At 34.0% G+C, this 21,391-nt stretch overlaps 1 long non-coding RNA gene across 1 annotated transcript; it reads left to right on the forward strand.

Annotated features, from left to right (window-relative positions):
- Positions 1 to 18,659: 18,659 nt before the first annotated feature.
- On the forward strand, positions 18,660 to 19,357 carry LOC149227943 (uncharacterized). Its single transcript, XR_016247174.1, has 2 exons — positions 18,660 to 18,746; positions 18,935 to 19,357. It is a non-coding gene; the product is annotated as an uncharacterized LOC149227943 (long non-coding RNA).
- Positions 19,358 to 21,391: the final 2,034 nt, after the last annotated feature.

Below are 21,391 nucleotides of genomic sequence, written 5' to 3' on the forward strand. Positions count from 1 at the left end.
TTTATAAGGTTTATAGGTGTTTATTTTATAAGTAACATTGTTTTTTAACTATTATACAAAATGAGCATGAAAAATGATCTAAATTCGTATTTGAATCTTAAATTGGATATCATTGTTGTTGTATTTTTTAACTATAATACAAAATGAGCATGAAGTAAATGATCTAAATTCATATTTGAATCTTAAATTGGATGTCATTTTTGTTGTCTTTCAAGAAGATTCTCTAGAAGTTTGTATATATCTACAAAAAGACCCTTTAGGAGTGGTATCAATGTTTGTAGATGGCATGTACGTTTTCAAATAGATCTATTTAGTGTTTTAGACATAAATTTCATGGTATTTAGAGATCACTTAAATCATATTTTTAATATCCAATATCTCAATTTTTACATTGAACTCTAGCTTTGTGTGTTGTGACTCATATTATTAGATTTTACTTTTACATCATATTAGTGTGATGCATTTTATCCTCAGTTTTAGAGAGAAGATGTCTATAACATTTTTAATAGGGAAAATTAAAATTGGAAATATGTAAACGAAAATATCATTGTGAGAGAAAGATTTAATGAATCTTCTTATAATGATTGTTTATTTAAATTGAAAAAAATTATATATTTGTAAGATGTATAATGCCTAATTTTGTAGATATTGAATTTTATATGGTCGAATTTTCAAGTATCCAATCCAATTTAAATTTGATAATTAGAATTTGATAACTATGGAGAAAAATATGGTTACAAGTGGCTTTTTGCCTCGGTGCCCGCAGTTATGGTGTTCTTCCCAACTCGATAAGGATGATTGTCAGAATTTCTTATCGCCGAAAAATCTTGCGATTTTTTCAAAGCCGCTGGAAAAGGCCCAAAGTCCAGATTCAGAGAAGGTATACTGCCCTATTGTAACTGCTCAGCTTTGATGGTTCTATCCACATGAGAAAGGTGGTCAAAAGTGGGTGGAATCTGGGCAAAAAAATTTTAAAAAATCTTGTGGAGGCAATGTTTTAATTGTGTTTTTGATGGTGGAAATACATTCAGCACCATTAAAAACGTTTAAAACACCTAAAATTTTGAAATTTAACAACCATAACTTGGATTTACAAAAATCTTTGCGACATTTTCTCTAAATATGACCAAAATTTCCATAACTTTCTGGCCAACCCTGGTTAGACTAACTGAAAACAAAATGACAGAGATCCAATCGTTATGTTGTATAGAATGTAGGGTTCTTAGCAGTTGGCACAACGACATGACATGCGACGACTATGCCTCTCAGTTGTGTGGTGCAAACGCAGGGTTGTTGAGTGGTGCAAATGCAGGGTTGAGTTTGCTTGCAGAGAACAACGACTGGAAGATGTGCCCCGACTGTAAACGCATGATTGAAAGCTCTGAAGGTTTCATCGACATGATTTGCAGGTATGTGAATTCCAATCCCTAACCCTAGAGTTTTGTTTATTGAAAAAAATGTGTACTGTATCCCAAAATCAACCCTATAAATTTGTTTCGACTAATACAAAAACGCTGGCATCTCTTTGGAAAACTTCCCGCAATCTTTGTTTTAGAGTTCTTTAATTCACAATCTTTTTCGAAATGTGTTTGTAATCGTTGCGCTTTAGTTCTTTAATACACCAAAGAATTGTGCGCACACAAATGTGTTGTATCCCAAAATCAACCCATCTTTCTATAAATTTGTATCCACTAAACGGCTACTTTGTGCTACGAAAACGCTGCCATTTTTTTTGAAAACTTTTGCAATCTTTGTGCTACGGGTTTTTGACACACCATTTTCTTGTAAATGTTTATGTAGTCTTTGTGCTGTAATTCTTTGTGACACCTTGTCACCTACTATCCGGAATTTCTTGTAATGTTGGTCTTATAGTTCTACACAACTAGTGTCGTACAACATGTGAAGTTTATATGGGGGTAAAGAACGTATCGATACCTAATTGAAGAAAGTCCAATAAAATTGATTTCATTTTATTGCTTCCGAGATGCATTGTGACGCATTTCCAAAAAAAAAAAATTACAGTATGAGTAGGAATCCAACTAAACTTTGGAACGTTGATGCAATTTGTAAACTAGAATTACATATAATGAACATATTGAAGATAACGATATAGAATAAAAATAAAACAATACAGGCCAATGCTTCTGTACCACTGTTATCACGGTGGGAATCAAACAAATAAAAGGTAGACAGTATAGATTCGGTGAAATAGGGATGCTTTACACAACTAGAGTTCTCCTTTATGAAGCAGTCTGACTAGGCAATTGTTTAGCTTTTTCGATAGAATTCAGTAATATTAATTCTCGTTGTGATTCAGTTATTTAATTTTAGAAAACTCTCGTAATATTCAAAATTTTATCCTAATATAACTACACAACTTCCATCGATTCTTAATCAAAAACCTGTGTCACATATTGACATCAGGAATGACAGGTCTTGAGCACAAACCAACTATATCTTGTTCAAAACTAATGCTGGAAAACTAATTTTAAAACGGATCATCTTGTCAACTAACGCACCAAAAAAAGAGGAAGACTTAGACGAAAGGAATCGTCGCAGTCCAGCACTGTGCATATGCCCTGGATTTATAAGTCGACCCAGCGGCGTGATGAGGCCCATTTTAGAAAGGGCATCGGCCAAAGAGTTTTGTTCTCTGTACACATGATGAGCAAAAGAGAACATATTAGAAGAGCGTTTCAACTTTCTGCTTCCAATTGCATAAAAGTGGATTCTGCACATCCAATTGGATAAAAGTGGAGCAAGGGATGTGCATAAAAGTGGATTCTGCACATCCAATTGCATAAAAGTGTAGGAGCAAGGGATGATCTATCATTATCAGTCGATGATGACTAGCCAGTCACCAAATACATAAATTGATTCTAAATGATGTCATTTCTGGGCTTTATTCTATTTTCATTTTATTTACACTTATTGATTATTTCTCGGAGGATTTCAACCAACGAGTCTGTCTGCAGCCTCTTAATGGAGGTTCTCACTCGTGCTTTTTTTTTTGTGACCAATGGATGGATAGATGGGGAACTCGGATGCTATCAGTGAAATTCAGCTCTTCTTTTTATTGAATCTATGATTCAGACATAAAAAAGAGTTCCTATAAATATTTAATCTATAACCATTCACTAACAGTAGTATTTGTCATTAGCTATAGTTCTGATATTCACAAAGCCATTATCATAATGCTTCTCTACATCATCTAGTCATGAGTTTTCCCTTGAATTCCTTGACCGTAGAGTCATACAAGCGATCCCAATCACCCTCGTGGAAGGCATTGGTTCTAATGTATCTATCATGTTATATTTTTCTCTACAACTAGATTACCATGATATGTAACAAAGCTTGCATCTTATACTCATCCAAGGAATTTAGTTGATGTATCCTATCAACTTGTGCTATGGTCACATCCATATCTAGTTGGGATGTCACTTTCAATATGTTTTATTCACAATCACAACCAATTGATAACAAAGTCTTATTTCCACAAATTAGCTCATAAGGGTGAAACCATGAGTAGTTTTCCAAGTAGTGTTGTATACCCGAATGGCTTAAATTAATTAATAACACAGCCTTATTTCCACAAATTAGCTCATAAAGGTGAAACCATTGGTAGTTTTACAAGTACTGTTGTATGCCCAAATGGCTTCAAAAATCCATTAGGTATAGGCTTTCATTCTTTCCTCAAATTAGCTCATAGGGGTGAAACCATGGGTAGTTTTGCAAGTAATGTTGTATTCCCAAATGGCTTCAAAAATCCCTTATCTGTGGTCCTTCATACTGCCACTAATCACCACTTTTCCATATTCATGTGGACTCCGAAACGAGGCAACACCCATCAAGTACGTATAGGGTTAGAATAAAGGCATCTTGGGTCCTCTAGAAACATCATCAAACAAGCTAACATGATAACTCAATGTTTTAGTATCCTAGAGGCATAGAAGGGACCACAAAGTGGTGTGGAGTTTCCTCAAGGTCCAATGTTTATATTTGCAAAAAAAACCATGGTGTTGAAAATTCATAAGTGCTCTCATGGTTGGGCTAGATGTCTTTCTAAATATGTTGAAATTGCGTCAAGCCAGCTTTTAAGGGCCTTTAAGGGGATTTAATGTATTTATATGAAAAGGATTTATTGTATTTATATCAAAATCACATGAAACATAGTCTCAAGATAAAGTAAGATCAATATCAATACCTATATAAACTATTGGTAGTTTTGCAAGTAGTGTTGTATGCTCAAATGGCTTCAAAAATCCATTATGTATAGTCTTTCATTCTTTCCTCAAATTAACTCATAGGAGTGAAATCATTGCTAGTTTTGCAACTATGAAACCATTAGTAGTTTCGCAAGTAGTGTTGTATTCCCAAATGGCTTCAAAAATCCCTTATCTGTAGTCTTTCATGACTACCATTAATCACCACTTCTCCACATTCATGTGGACTCCGAAACGAAGCAACACCTATCAAGTAGGTATAGGGTTAGAATAAGGGCATCTTGGGTCCTTTAGAAACATCATCAAATAAACTAACATCATAACTCAATGTTTTAGTATCCTGAGGCATAGAAGAGACCACAAAGTGGTGTGGAGTTTTCTCAAGGTCCAATGTTTATATTTGCAAAAGAAACAATGGCGTTGAAAATTCATAAGTGCTCTCATGGTTGGGCTAGATGTCCTTCTAAATATGTTGAAATTGCAGTCTAGCCAGCCTTTAAGTGGCCTTTACGGGGATTTAATATATTATATCAAAAGGATTTAATGTATTTATATCATAATCACATGAAAGATAGTCTCAAGATAAAGTGAGATCAATATCAATAGTTATATAAACCATTAAGGTATGGAAACAAAATTAGAAGCATTTAATTATTCTTATGATCAATATATTTGGGCTTTTAATATTAAATGAAATCACATGATTAAAAAATAGTTAGTCTACTTTTCTAATAGATGACCCACCTTCTTTGAGGGGTATGTTATACGTTAAAGAGAATAGGTGGATAGATATGTAGTAAAGCTATGTATGGATCATCATAGAGCTAATGTTTGGGTGTGTAACTATTGGATATAAATTTGGTTGTGTAACCATTGGATATAAATTTTTTATTGTAGGTTTACTTACTTTCAATGCGTCGAAATTCTAATTAAAAGGTGTTATGATTAGTTTACATATTACAAATTAATTGTCATATATGTAAATATTCTAAAGAGTTATACGAGTTTGAAAAAACCAAATGTCCATCACTAAATCCATGTGACACAAGAAAACTTTTAGCAATGTGCATAGCTTACATAAATATTGAATCCACCAAGTTATTAATTTTTCTAACTATATGAATAAAAACTAGTTATCTAGAAAGACCAAAAATATCTTTCACATATAATGTCTTTTGTAAAGAAGTGCAAAGCTTCCATAAATAGTGAATCCATAATGCTATCAATTTCTCTAAATATATGAGTAAAACTAATTATCTTAGAAAGACCAAATATATCCTTCAACTGCAATATACTTTACAAAGTACAAGATTGTAAACTTGGATTTCATTACTCACCCCATTAACAATCATAATTAAATACTCATAATTGCATAATAAGTTTTAAACTCATTTTAATAGAAAAAAACACTCAAAGTTACATTAATGAAATAGTTATGTTTAATACCTAATAACACAACTTATAAGATAAAAATGTCTATACCTTGATAATATTGATACACCCATAATTCCTTCTCATAATCACTTACACTCCTATCACATGGCTAGTTATTAACTTATATGAATATTATAAGAAGAAAACAATGAAATAACTAGGAATGAAACTGTCAAAGAGCTTGTAACATAATTTCAAATTTACCAAGAAGCCTAATGTTATGATTGGTGTTCGCTATACATTGAGCGAGATAGGGAAAATACGGCTTATAAGTCGGTGTGCATGCGGTAAAACCTGTGATTATATAGTAAAATAATTAGAGTATGCAGTCTAAATTGCCACTGTAAACGAGGAAGCACTGCGTTTGGTGGATTGAGATAGAAAGCGAGAGGAACAAGTTGAACTAGCAAAACCCACTCCGCCGGTTAGAGATTTGAATTTCTTCATCAAACCCATTAACGAGCAAAACCCGTTAAGGATGGAGAATTTGGAGATGGTGTCACATACCCCGATAACCTCGCATGTAAAAGTAGGGAGTTAGAATTTTTTATACAATTACCACAAGTAATTAATCAATTCACAACTCCACAAATCATCACTATCCATTAAATATACTATTCATTAGTACATCAAGTAATTTGCCATCAAGGATGGTAAGTTTCATAACCATTGCATAACCTTTACCATCACTGTAATAACATAAGTTGTTTCAGGAATCCATGCATCCATTTCTTAATATCCTTAACCATGTTAGATAATCATGTACTAAGACATTATGGTTGTCACATCAAATAAAGAACCATCAGCATTAAGAACCCATCATTATTAGTGGACACATAAGGCAATCACAACAATCACACCATTTGAACACAGATATAACCTGGAAACCCCGTAGGGTGAAAACCAACAAACGTTTAATCTTATTATTAAACGCTCGTGAGGGTTTTCACCCCTCACTCAATGGCTTATAAGGGATTCCATCCCTTAACCATTGCTATTAAAATCATTACAATGAATTATCATTAAGCTGTCACATAACTAGCTAAAAGCTAAAACAATTTCCATGTAATCTTCCTCTTACATACCGCCACATGCAACATTCCTTATGGCATAATTGTTCTAGCAATGGAAAATACTGCAGCTTGAACTCATCTGCATGGACGAGTAATCCTTTTTCCTACCATAATGTTAAACATCACTTTCCTTTGGCACCAACCACCATCGTTTCCTGTCATTGCTGTTGACAACAAGCTTGGCAATAATATTAGATACATTATCAATAATTCATTAAACAACCTTTAAAAAGGATCTTTTTATCTTCTACTCATCTGCATGAGCAATCATAACATACTAACTCACTAGTACCTTTATTCAAGTAACTCCTTGTTCTACTTTACCCAAAGCTTATTCACACTGGTGCATATCTCTCTCTAAGAGATCTAACCACTAGTTTACAAGTCCGTGTTTCTTTTTAAAACATATAACACAACGGTTAAGTTTACATACTAGGAAATAAACTATTGGTTCTGTGCCTTTGCACATACATTCCTTCACATAGTTATCTTTCGAGAAACTATTGAAGATACCCTATATTTATGGGTAAACATCAAGAAACCATAAAAAGGTGAATCTAGCCTTCACATAGTTATTTTTTAGCTTTTAAGACACAAGAATCACATGTAAAAGCCTCACATGCATAACCAGGGAAACCGTTTCAAGAACTAGCAAGAGAAACACATACATCCCTGCAATACGTTAACGTCTGCACACAAATATAATGAAACTTCTATGTCTTTAAATGGCATCACCTCTACTATCAATCTTCGATGCAAACCCTATATGCACTTAATAACTCATGCGAACGCTATGCGGTTCGATTATACAGTAGTTCGCTCTGCCTGCGTTTGAAATGGACGTAAAGCTTCTACCAACTCCTGATAATTACCTGTCATTTGGTATAGATTCTATAACTGACTTTTGTCGTGTGAAAGAGAGGTACAGAGACCTGGCGCACTTGACTGCTTCTTAATATATAAATAATGCATTCATCTGTCTACGACAATTTGCATTCATTGAACTATTGTGTGTTGAACGAATTACATAAAATTCAGACTCACCACCGATGAGAGGGCACATGCAATCAAACAAGATAATGAAATTATGTGAACAATAACGTGGGGCAGTCACCCCCCCCCTGTCATCTCTCATGACCTCCATCCTAAATGAACAGGGCAAACGCCCAGACTGTGGCTTAATTCATGGATTGAAGCATCGATTAACTCTAAAAGAAAACAACGAAACCCTACCGTTCTTGCTGCCGATAGAGAAGGCTTAAACTCATGGTTTAAAGCATCGATTAACTCTAAAAGAAAACAGCGAAACCCTACCATTCTTGCTGTCGATAGAGAAGGCTTAAATTCATGGTTTAAAGCATCGATTAACTCTAAAAGAAAACAGAAAAACCCTACCGTTTTCTGCTCTGAGTTTCATTGCCATGGTTCGATCTCGAAATCTTCATACTCCATTGAGTGGCCTCCATAAATCTCTGCACAGGAATCCTTCCATGCGGAAGAAGTATAGAGATAACCGTGGCTTCGGTAGTCAAATGCGATTTTCAGAACTTGTATGCGGTCTACTGTGGATAATAATTGCGCCCCGATGCCATCCCACGAAAATGCACGCTCTTCCATCAAAAATACCTAGACCACGCATCCCCTCGTTCAGAGTTTTTGGTTCGTTCTGTTCCCATTTGTATCAGTCCCCTCAAGAATAAAATGGGGAACGCCTTGTATTATGCATAAACCTGAATAATATGCCAAGGAGAATCAACGACATAACGGACCATGCAGTAACAGACAATGCCCAATGATTCGCTCCCGCAAACCACCCCTTAACTACCATATGGGCCCGTGGGACTATGGTATCCTTTCTTTGCGCATACTCCATCCCAATACTGTTAAACAGATTCAGTTAATAATCGTTCCATCGATTTCGTAATGGAAAATTAACCAGATGTGTAGTAATGCCTCCCATATTCGATCACATCAAGAATCAGTTCCGGAGGTTAAGGATCAGTTCTGAAACTGAATAACCATTCACAACTGTGAGTTACGTGAGGAATTGTAACTAACTCATAACTCATTTTATGTTGAGTTACGTGAGGAATATGACATAGTCCCCCCCTTAACAAGAACACCGTCCTCGATGTTTATCTTTCATCGGAACTTGATATTTTACTCATGGTATTACCATCTAAACCACACAAAATGTGATCCTTTCTCTTTGAAATCAACGATTTCATTCCAAGAAAAGACGAAAAACTAAATAGTAATGATATAGTCATAATAATTATCATTAGTTTAAGCATCAATAGTCATAAGCATTCGTAATTGCAAAAATATGCAACTTCTAATCGCCACCACTTGGCCCCTATTCATTCATGATAACAATTCTCTCTGTCAACTTACCATTACTTACCATCTATTCTTGAAAATCATGAATACCTTCATGTAAACATTTAATAGTGGTTGGACAATTCTTCAACCTTCCATGGTAAGTGACTCCTGTAATATATGACTAACAATTCAATCACATTAGTCACTATATTTTGAGTCAAATGGAATACTTTTGACTAGCAATCAATTGTGCAATGTTAGATGCTTTCTAAATCACAGTACTTTTACAAGTACTTAAAGAGCACTAATACTAATCATCAAATGATAAATCACTGTTCCACGTGCATACTGAACGAATTCTCATCAAAGACTTCCACAAAGTACTTCGAGGAGTACCAAAAGAGCACATAATTCTCTAATCATCAAAACAGTCAATCACTGCATCAAGCAAAAATTGTCTTAGCTCCCACTAAGATGTTCACAACTTTAATAATACAATAAAGGAGTTAAAATTTCCATTTACTCCTTATTGAGCACTAAGATCATTTTCTTGTTAAATGTGCATAACATATTCACCCAACTATATATAGAATTTATTTTCAACATATCATATAGCTGATTCATTCATTTCTTTAGCTATGAGCACCATAAGAGGCTAAAGAATTCCCAACCCATGGGAACTGGTTTCCACAACCAAATCGAGTCATTTTCACATCGAGACAGTTTCTTCGATAGGGACCTTACCAGGTCTAACATAGAATTCCACTAGCCAACCAGCTCAAGAATTCTAGGGAGAGGAAATCTGGGCAGACAAGTACCATCAACCCCTCCGGGCAGGTAGCTGCCATCAACCCAACTCCGGGTAGACAAGTACCATCAACCCCTCCGGGCAGGTAATTGCCATCAACCCAAGGCATTCCAGCGTTTCACAATCCAGGCAGACAAGTACCATCAACCCCTCCGGGCAGGTAACTGTCATCAACCCAAGGCATTCAAGCCTTTCACAATCCGGGCAGACAAGTACAATCAACCCCTCCGGGCAGGTAACTGTCATCAACCAAAGTATCTGCAACTGTCTGGCATGTTAAATTTCTCTTTTATTACTCTTTCTCAAAGTAATTACACAATGAACCATATAATCATTATCATTACAAAATAAACATGCATGTGCACCATGCATTTACACTTATCCCTCATCATGGGTCCACAACATCAAGATTGATGGGAAACATATCCATCATACGCGTTGTATGCATGCAAATTTTCCAAATAACATAATTCATGCATATCATATAACATCATTCTTTCTCATTTATAATTGCATTTCACATTGCAGCAATTTATGTGATGAGTTTTCTTGTTGCCATTAAGCTACCACTACTTAATCCCATCAGCAACGTTAGTTATAAATATGCATCAGTTAACACGTATTCCATTTCCAAGAATGTTCATGCATACAATATTGTCATGTATAAAAGCATATGCAACTACTCATTAATGTATAAATGTCAACAACAGTTGAGTTAATACTCTCAGAATTCCCAATTTTGCCATAGTCTGTTGTTCCAATTCAAATCATCATTAATAGAGTATTATCTTACGTTTACTATGGCCAACATTGGCCGTGCGTCATTAATATAATATACCACTTGTCACAATGACTAATCTTTGTGCATACCATTGCTTATCATATAAGCCCTTCTTTAATGTATGCAACACATATTCCCTTCACTAGAATACTACCATCATTTCATACAACAAACTACATACCTCTTCCTTAAAGGAAGTCATTTTAACCTCATTTCTCTATCTTCAGATGTGAGGGTTTCTCAAGATTCCCTTTCCAGAAATTATTAAAGATATCTATTTGTAGGCATAAAAATCAAGATACAAAAACAAGGATTAAGTATCCTTTATGCAACAAAATCAAGCAATCAACACAGCTCATCCAACAAGACAATCTCTCCAATAGATTATTAATTTCAAAGAAGCTAACATGACCACTTTCTCTAAGTACACACCGACTTACAATTCCAAAGTCACAATAGCTACCCATATCCAACATGTCTTTTCCTGACACAATTACTTTACTTCATTTCACATTGTTCTTTTCATAAAACAAGTAAGGATTTTGTTTCTTGCATGAACACTATTCTAATGTGTCTTTAAGGGAAAGAACCTCTAATTTTAATTTCAAGAAAACTCTCACAAAATCCTTCATCTTCATGCATGAAGTATGCACACTCTTAGAATGAAACTATATTTATGTATATATATATATAATATACTCTTTCTTCAAAAATTTAGAAGTGAATATCTATGTGCCTAGAAGCACATCTTTAGCTATCTTTATCATGCATGTAATGCATAATCATTTCACTAGAACTTAGAAACTAACTAGTATCATAATGCAATTAGCATATATATATTTTCCAAGAAACTTTTATCAAATAAAAATACATATTTTAATTCAAGAAAACTTGGCCACCCTTCATGCTATGTCCTCAGGGCGTTGATATGCCTCATCTTCTTTTCTCAAGAAGATACTTTGGCTATATTTAGCAAGGATTTTATTCCAAGAAAAACAACAAGAGACAAACATTTCTCTCACAAGACTCACATGTAGTCTTACTAAGAGGAACTACCTATTCTCTTTACTAAGAAAACATATAAAATAACCAATTCTTTTACTGCAAGTATTATCATATGTAATTATACCATGAATGGATCCTAGAAATGTCACCCACCGAACATGCCTCTCCAATTAAGTTCACACTGGAATGCAACATGCATAAGAAATCCATCATTCCCATAGTAGAGATAAATTCAACCATCATTAAATCGAGGCTCCAATGGTTTTTATCTCTCAACAAGTAATGATAAACACATACCATGCTAATGGATTTCACTTAATTAGAGGGTAATCATCATTAAATCTATTAAGACATAAGCATATAATATTCATCATGCATTCTCATGGTGAATAAAGTTAAGAACTCGTCTCATAAACAACTAGAACTATAGCACACAGAGAGTAAGAATCTCCGCACACACATTCCATGCATGTGACATCAATCAACTTCACTTATTTACAAATTGTAGCAATCTTAGTCCAATTCAATTAATGCATATACGTTCTATGGGTTAGTCATACAACACTAACCAATCTCAACTACCAATCATCTTCATGCATCCATGACAAGGCTAAATCAAAAATTAGTTATGACACTCAAGTCTCGCTGCTTGACTCATTGCATGTTTTTCAATATCTAAAGGGGTTCTTCTAATGTCCTTTTTTAAAACAATTTTTCATCCTATTCAAGGATGTTCCCCCTGATTTATATTCATGCATTGGCTCATTAAGTTTCATTCATTGTAATTTTCAATCTAGTTCAATATATGCATTGTTGTTATTGCCATATGTGCAAATCAAAAGTTGGTAGTTGGTTGTCACTTCTTCAATGAGTGTTCAAGTTTGTTTGTAAGTGCAACAAAAGTTTCATTGTCTTTTCCTCACCAGGAATCCAATGTTATGAATGTAGTTATGCAACAACTTTATTGCTTACTACCCAAAGAAGTTATAGATATGAATCACACATATCATGTCAAAAGTAGTTTACTATGTAAATCAATATGTGAATGATTAAACTCATACCTGAGTTAATGCTCGTTTGTGGCGTACCTCAATTTATTTTCCGCTTACCAATTCCTAAGGCGCCAGTACTGCAACCTTTAGCTCTGATACCACTTGTCACATACCCCGGTAACCTCGCATGTAAAAGTAGGGAGTTAGAATTTTTTATACAATTACCACAAGTAATTAATCAATTCACAACTCCACAAATCATCACTAGCCATTAAATATACTATTCATTAGTACATCAAGTAATTTGCCATCAAGGATGGTAAGTTTCATAAACATTGCATAACCTTTACCATCACTGTAATAACATAAGCTGTTTCAGGAATCCATGCATCCATTTCTTAATATCCTTAACCATGTTAGATAATCATGTACTAAGACATTATGGTTGTCACATCAAATAAAGAACCATCATCATTAAGAACCCATCATTATCAGTGGACACATAAGGCAATCACAACAATCACACCATTTGAACACAGATATACCCTGGAAACCCCGTAGGGTGAAAACCACCAAACGTTTAATCTTATTATTAAATGCTCGTGAGGGTTTTCACCCCTCACTCAATGGATTATAAGGGATTCCATCCCTTAACCATTGCTATTAAAATCATTACAATGAATTATCATTAAGTTGTCACATAACTAGCTAAAAGCTAAAACAATTTCCATGTAATCTTCCTCTCACATACCGCCACATGCAACATTCCTTGTGGCATAATTGTTCTAGCAATGGACAATACTGCAGCTTGAACTCATCTGCATGGACGAGTAATCCTTTTTCGTGCCATAATGTTAAACATCACCTTCCTTTAGCACCAACCGCCATCGTTTCCTGTCATTGCTGTTGACAACAAGCTTGGCAATAATATTAGATACATTATCAATAATTCATTAAACAACCTTTAAAAAGGATCTTTTTATCTTCTACTCATCTGCATGAGCAATCATAACATACTAACTCACTAGTACCTTTATTCAAGTAACTTCTTGTTCTACTTTACCCAAAGCTTATTCACACTGGTGCATATCTCTCTCTAAGAGATCTAACCACTAGTTTACAAGTCCGCGTTTCTTTTTAAAACATATAACACAACGGTTAAGTTTACATACTAGGAAGTAAACTATTGGTTCTGTGCCTTTGCACATACATTCCTTCACATAGTTATCATTCCAGAAACTATTGAAGATACCCTATATTTATGGGTAAACATCAAGAAACCATAAAAAGGTGAATCTAGCCTTCACATAGTTATTTTTTAGCTTTTAAGACACAAGACTCACATGTAAAAGCCTCACATGCATAACCAGGGAAACCGTTTCAAGAACTAGCAAGATAAACACATACATCCCTGCAATACGTTAACGTCTGCACACAAATATAATGAAACTTCTCTGTCTTTAAATGGCATCACCTCTACTATCAATCTTCGATGCAAACCCTATATGCACTTAATAACTCATGTGAACGCTATGCAGTTTGATTATACAGTAGTTCGCTCTACCTGCGTTTGAAATGGACGTAAAGCTTCTACCAACTCCCGATAATTACCTGTCATTTGGTATAGATTCTATAACTGACTTTTATCGTGTGAAAGAGAGGTACAGAGACCTGGCGCACTTGACTGCTTCTTAATATATAAATAATGGATTCATCTGTCTACGACAATTTGCATTCATTGAACTATTGTGTGTTGAACGAATTACATAAAATTCAGACTCACCACCGATGAGAGGGCACATGCAATCAAACAAGATAATGAAATTATGTGAACAGTAACGTGGGGTAGTCACCCCCCCTGTCATCTCTCATGACCTCCATCCTAAATGAACAGGGCAAACGCCCAGACTGTGGCTTAATTCATGGATTGAAGCATCGATTAACTCTAAAAGAAAACAGTGAAACCCTACCGTTCTTGCTGTCGATAGAGAAGGCTTAAATTCATGGTTTAAAGCATCGATTAACTCTAAAAGAAAACAGCGAAACCCTACCGTTCTTGCTGTCGATAGAGAAGGCTTAAATTCATGGTTTAAAGCATCAATTAACTCTAAAAGAAAACAGCAAAACCCTACCGTTTTCTGCTCCGAGTTTCAGTGCCATGGTTCGATCTCGGAATCTTCATACTCCGTTGAGTCGCCTCCATAAATCTCTGCACAGGAATCCTTCCATGCGGAAGAAGTATAGAGATAACCGTGGCTTTGGCAGTCAAATGCGATTTTCAGAACTTGTATGTGGTCTACTGTGGATAATTATTGCGCCCCGATGCCATCCCACGAAAATGCACGCTCTTCCATCAAAAATACCGAGACCAGGCATCCCCTCGCTCAGAGTTTTTGGTTCGTTCTGTTCCCGTTTGTATCAGTCCCCTCAAGAATAAAATGCGGAACACCTTGTATTATGGATAAACCCAAATAATATGCCAAGGAGAATCAACGACATAACGGACCATGCAGTAACAGACAATGCCCAATGATTCGCTCCCGCAAACCACCCCTTAACTGCCATATGGGCTCGTGGGACTATGGTATCCTTTCTTTGCGCATACTCCATCCCAATACTGTTAAACAGATTCAGTTAATAATCGTTCCATCGATTTCGTAATGGAAAATTAACTAGATGTGTAGTAATGCCTCCCATATTCGATCTCATCAAGAATGAGTTCCGGAGGTTAAGGATCAGTTCCGAAACTGAATAACCATTCACAACTGTGAGTTACGTGAGGAATTGTAACTAACTCATAACTCATTTTATGTTGAGTTACGTGAGGAATGTGACAGATGGGTACAACATCCATTAAATCAAGCAACAGTTAGAAGAGGCCAAAATTCCAGAACCAGAGAAGGTAGGCTACCCCTATTAACTGCTCAGCTTTGATGGTTGTATCAGCTTTAATGGCTCTATGAACATTAGAAAGATGCCTAGTACAAATCCTGATTCCTCTTCCTCAGCAAATTCTTTTGCAACAACAAAATGCCAGAAATGCAACCGATTATTTTGTATAGAGTGTAGAGTTCCTTGGCACATGGGCATGTCATGTGGCGAGTATGCATCGCAGTTGTGTGGTGCTTGCAGAGAACAACGACTCGAAGCGGTGGAAGAAAATGATTTGTACGTATGGTAATTCCAATCCATCCCTGGAGTTTTGTTTATCGAAAGAATTGTGTATCCCAAAATTGGGTGAAAATTAGTTAGGGATTTGTCTTAATTATAAGTTGGATGTGTGAGCTCTCCACAATTCTAATATAAGGATTTGTTTTTATTATAAATTTTATCAAGTTATTCATAATTCTAGTGTCACATAGTTTTACAAGGTTTTGAATACATTTAAAAACATATTTATAGTCTAACAAAAAAATTGTTTCATCAGATTTAAGCAAAAATACCAAAACATACCATATAATAATTAGACAAAATAAAAATGTCCGGAGAATACATTTCTATTATTAAAAATCTTGTTTCATATTTATTAAATATATATACTGTTATCTTACATACTATTTTTTAATAATGATGATTATGTTAGTTTTTATGATTTTTTTAATTTTTAATAATATGAAATATATTATTATAAAAATAAATGTTTTCAGATAAATTATTGTTTACTAACTATTTAATTTATATAATGATTGAGAAATATTATTTAGTTTTTTGATTAATATTATTATATAAAGTAATCTATTTTAGTAAAAATAAAATAAGTTATAAAACTTATTTAAATATTTTCTTTATAATATTTATTAATTTTTTATTTTGGGTATTTATTTAAAATTATTTTAATTTATTTACTATATTTAAAATTTAATGAAATAAAAATGTATAAAAATGTTTAATTTGTTTTTTCAAGAATATGTTAATAATTAAGTTTATGGAAAATTTGAGTTAGAGATTTATGTTAATTTGTGTTTATTTTTCGGTATTTTTTGAATTTTTAAATTCAATTTTTATTTTTTAATTATTTTAATTAATTTTCAAATTTACTGTTATTTTTAAATTCAAAAATTCAAAATATAATATTACCAAATTCGTGGGATTTTTGACTTAAGAGTGTGCGCTAATCAGTAATTATTGAAATAATATATTATTATATTATCTTAATAAGTTATATTATTTATTTTAAAATATAAATATAATTATTTATTTTAAAATATAAATATAATTATTTATATATATTTATTTGTTTTGCTGTACCGATATTTTTTGCATTTCGTTTGTATTTTCAAATGGAAATGTGAATTCTGCCATGTATGTGGAGGTGTCTGAAAGAATTTGGAATTGTAAAAGTGATGAGGATGATAACGGTGACGGTAGTGGAATTATTCACATCTTACTATATATGTGAATTTATTTGGGAGAACTGCCCAAGTAATTGTAATGGTAATACTTGTAATTGTAATAGTGATCAGGAGGACGGTCATTTCATGTCAGTGTAATGGTACTTGTAATTGTAATAGTGATCAGGAGGACGGTCATTTCATGTCAGTGTAATGGTGATTAGAATGAGCATGATGGTCATTTCATGTCAGTGTAATGGTACTTGTAATTGTAATAGTGATCAGGAGGACGGTCATTTCATGTCAGTGTAATGGTGATTAGAATGAGCATGATGATTATATATGAATTATTTAAAAATAATAATAATAAGTATTATTAAATTTTAAATGATAATAATTGTATTTTAATTTATATTTTATTATATTTAAATTTTATAATTTTGTTGTTAGTTAATTAGTAATGGCTGTGGAAATGAAGTTTTTTTAATAGAAAGTCTTGAATTTAAATTTTGAATTATTTCAAATCTTAATAAAAAATTAGACATGGTAAAGATATAGTCTTACCAAACTTACAACAAGAAATTATAATTTTGTTAAAACACTATAAAATTTTAAAATAATAATAATTGTATTTTATTATATATTATTAATATCCAAAATTTATAATTCATAATTAAAATAATAATAACTCTATTTTATTTTATATCAGATGAATATTCAAATTTTATAATTCAAATTACATTACCTAATGCACTTTTGGTAGAAGTTTTGCTTAATATGTTAGAGAAAAATGATCTCAGTTATGATGATTTTTTTAGTAGTATTATTTCTTAATTTAAAAAAAATAAAAAATAATAATTATTTTTAAGAAAATGTATTTTATAATAAGATAATATTTATTAATTTTAGTTTATATATTGTCACACTCTCATACGTAAAAAAAAAAAAAAAATTTTAAATAACATTAATACATGACAACTTTTACCTTTGTAATAGAGCAGGGTAGTCAACGTTAATTTGACAACCATATGGTAATAAACATATATTTCAATACTACAACGATATAGTAATAACCTTATAATTCCAACCCTGCGGACTGTTCAATTTCTATGTAGTAATTTCGGGTACACACAACGCATAATATGTATTAAAGTTGATTCCTTACCTACGTGGACATGTTATAAACATATGTGCTCATACAACAAAGCAAAAGATGTTTCCTTTATAAAGTTATGGTATCAGATAAAGTGCTCGTTTGATCTAACCTGGTTTACATGTGTCCGCCACTATGAACGCCATTAAACACTATTAAATTACATGCAGTGCACAAGGCTCGATTAGTGTTAATGCAACAGCTATCTGTCCGGGGTTTCCATATCCCAAAGCTCCCGTGTTTATTACACCTGTCTGGCCTCTGCATCGGACACCAGGTGTCTCCCTCAGCGTCGTCCATTTGGTATGATGAATGGTGCGATGGTGTCTGGCCATGTGATCCCGGAGCTCGAGGCTTTTACAGTTGGCACCTCGGTAATGTTGAATTCGCGCCATAGGAGTCTTCCATGCACACCGGCTATCGGACGGTCTTCCGAGATTAAGATGGATCGATGGTTGATGTCTCGCCACGAGTCGGTAAGACTTACGATGCTTTATAACCCGGTTCCTTTTCTGTCGGAGTCCCATTTTCTCATTTGGCATGGTAAGAAATTGCTGCAGTCCTGTGACTCTGCGCGCGTTCTTACCTTTCCCCAACTGCTGTCATGGCGATACAGTGACTCAGGTATGCATCCGCCTAAGGTATACGACGCTTGTGATAATCTCCTGATCGGTATTGCCATGTTTACTTGTTATGGTTTCTTATCTCAGCAATTTCGAGCTTGTGAAGGTTTGCGTTTGTTTCAATAGCATTCTAATACAGTTCCTCATCTCGCTCTTGGGTTCTAACTCGTCTGTTGTTTAATGTTTCAGGTGCTGTCTATCATTCTATTGATGAAGCAGGTGGTTTCTTGCAAGCTACTGGCTGCTCTCAGTAGGTATGCGAAGTTTCTGTCGGCCTTTTCCATATTTATTTCATTTGAGGCCAAGTCTGAGACCTTCTTCCCTTGAACGGGGATGACTATGCATGATTCGTTTTGGTTCGATTCCTGCACTATCCAGTGTTCTCTCTATCGAGAGCTCGCGTTTCTTGCCATGCTCAGGCAGAACACCCACATCTGGAAACACAGCACATTGAGCTTGCATTATTTAGTTCAGGGTCTATATAGCTTGTGTATTTTTGACTCTAAGCCATTCGGCTTGTTTTACCTGCAGACTTTGGTTAAGAACATGTTCTCATGTTAAATTCTATTTAAACCGTTTAATATTCCTCGTATCAAGGGGAGTTCGATTTTCTATTTGTTTACATGTCATCTCAGACGGTGTTGTTTACTGTTATATATGCACAGTTTATTTCACAGAGGAATATTACGCTATTATAAAGTTCTCTTTGATTATGCTATAGCATTGTGGATGAGAAACTTTATTCCTGTTGTGATGTTGCGGCACTCGTAATATACTTCTATTTTCATGATAAATCTCGTTTTGTTGTATTCGCATATGGCATAATGCCGCCTTGGATAAGTCTCAGTCTTTTACCAGAAAGGGTTTCTTTAAAGAGTCGGTTTAAGAATGTATGTAATCATATTATCATGCAACCATGGATATTAAAAGTGTAGACTTAAATAATAGCTACAATGCGTTTTGTTAAATATGTCCATAGCCGTGCATGTATCCTTTACAGGAGTTCGACTCTCACTTCATGAGATTCTCGGCTCCCAGCTACGGCTATCCGAGACAGGGTTTAATCTGTATTTGTATTTCTTTATCATATGCATGCAATGAACTAATTATATCTTACTCCTTAAATGCGATATCTTACCAGTTCCGTATTAAGGTTTAATACAAAGCGGTAGATGTGGGACATTGCCTTTTGTTAAGAATACTTGTACATTTGTTGTTGATGCTTTGTATAGAATGTATTTATATTTCATTCCTGAGTATGAAAATACAGCGGGTCTACGGCCCTATCTCTTCCGCGTTATTGGTCATTACTTGGATATCAGGGTTCTGATAGTTCGAATTGAGTTCATTGTTTATTATTTCATAATAATGCAAGGGTTTACTATTGTATTCTTATTATTCAAATGAGACCGCATCTGGGTCAATTTTCATTACAGCAATAGTGTTTGGTTTCCGTTCTCTTTTTCTTTTATGCTCAGACAGAATAATAAACAACACGCTCTATTGTTTCCCTTTTTCGCAGAACAATATATTAAATTAGCACAGAACTGTATAAGAGTTAACTCAGTAATTAAATAGTTTCATAGTAGGCCATACCTGCTACTCTGCAAACCTACTTGTATGCTTGTCAAACCGCCCGTCCGTAGGAAGATTCCTTTTCTGATCTTCCACCCCCAAGCACTTGCAGGTCCTACTCGACCGCAACTATACTGGTCTTGCCAGTAACGCTATCTGATCCTAACCAGACATAGCGTACTCAGGAAATTCTTTTCCTTGTGCCATTTGATCCTAACCAGACATAGCATGAGTATTTTTCCTCTTTCTCTCTGCCATCTGATCCTAACCAGACTTGGCATTTTCCCCTGGGGTCTCAACTACCTCCAGGTAGTTAGGGTTCCCATGTAACTGACTCTTCAGTTACTACCCATAATTAGTCACAACTCCGTTCAAATAGTAACCACACAGTTGTCTTTTTATTAACATAAATTCATAACAGGATTATAAATATAATTTCAAATAAAGTCTTTTACTCAAAATTACTTTCACAATTTACTAATGTTACTTCCACAAGGGACGTTACATATATTGTATAAATATAATCATTAAAAAACTTTAAATGAATTAATACATTAATTTCTAAAGAAAAAAAAATAACAAAATTATATATAAAATATTATAATTATAATTATTCACTAAAATTAATATGGTATTTTTATCTTAAAAATCTAAAAAAATAATCTAAAATTTATAATTTATAATTTTTATGTTTGATAAGTATGACGCAAAACTAGTTTTGCTGACATATTTTCCCTAACTAATGTCCCTTAAATCTAGTTCCTTTTCCAAGGCAATAGTGATAAATAGCTTGATAACAATGGTAATATTTGATTTTGATATGGTTCAAGTGATAATTCACCACACAAGGACATAGTTTATCACCCATGCAAAGTTAAATGCATGAAGTTTTGGTATTTTTCTTCACACCATAGTGTTGACCCTATGTGGATTAGGCTTTCCAATCCATACTTACACTTATAAAGATCCACATTTTCGACTTCTATTCATAAAGTTTTAAGAAATTGTTTATTTTTTCCTAAAATCGCAACCTATATATTGCATCGTTATATATAAACGTTGACTTGGCAA

Source organism: Pinus tabuliformis, chromosome J (assembly GCF_031772625.1).
Source record: "Pinus tabuliformis cultivar Carrire ecotype Pingquan chromosome J, CPIR1, whole genome shotgun sequence".
Classification (NCBI taxonomy): Eukaryota; Viridiplantae; Streptophyta; class Pinopsida; order Pinales; family Pinaceae; genus Pinus; species Pinus tabuliformis.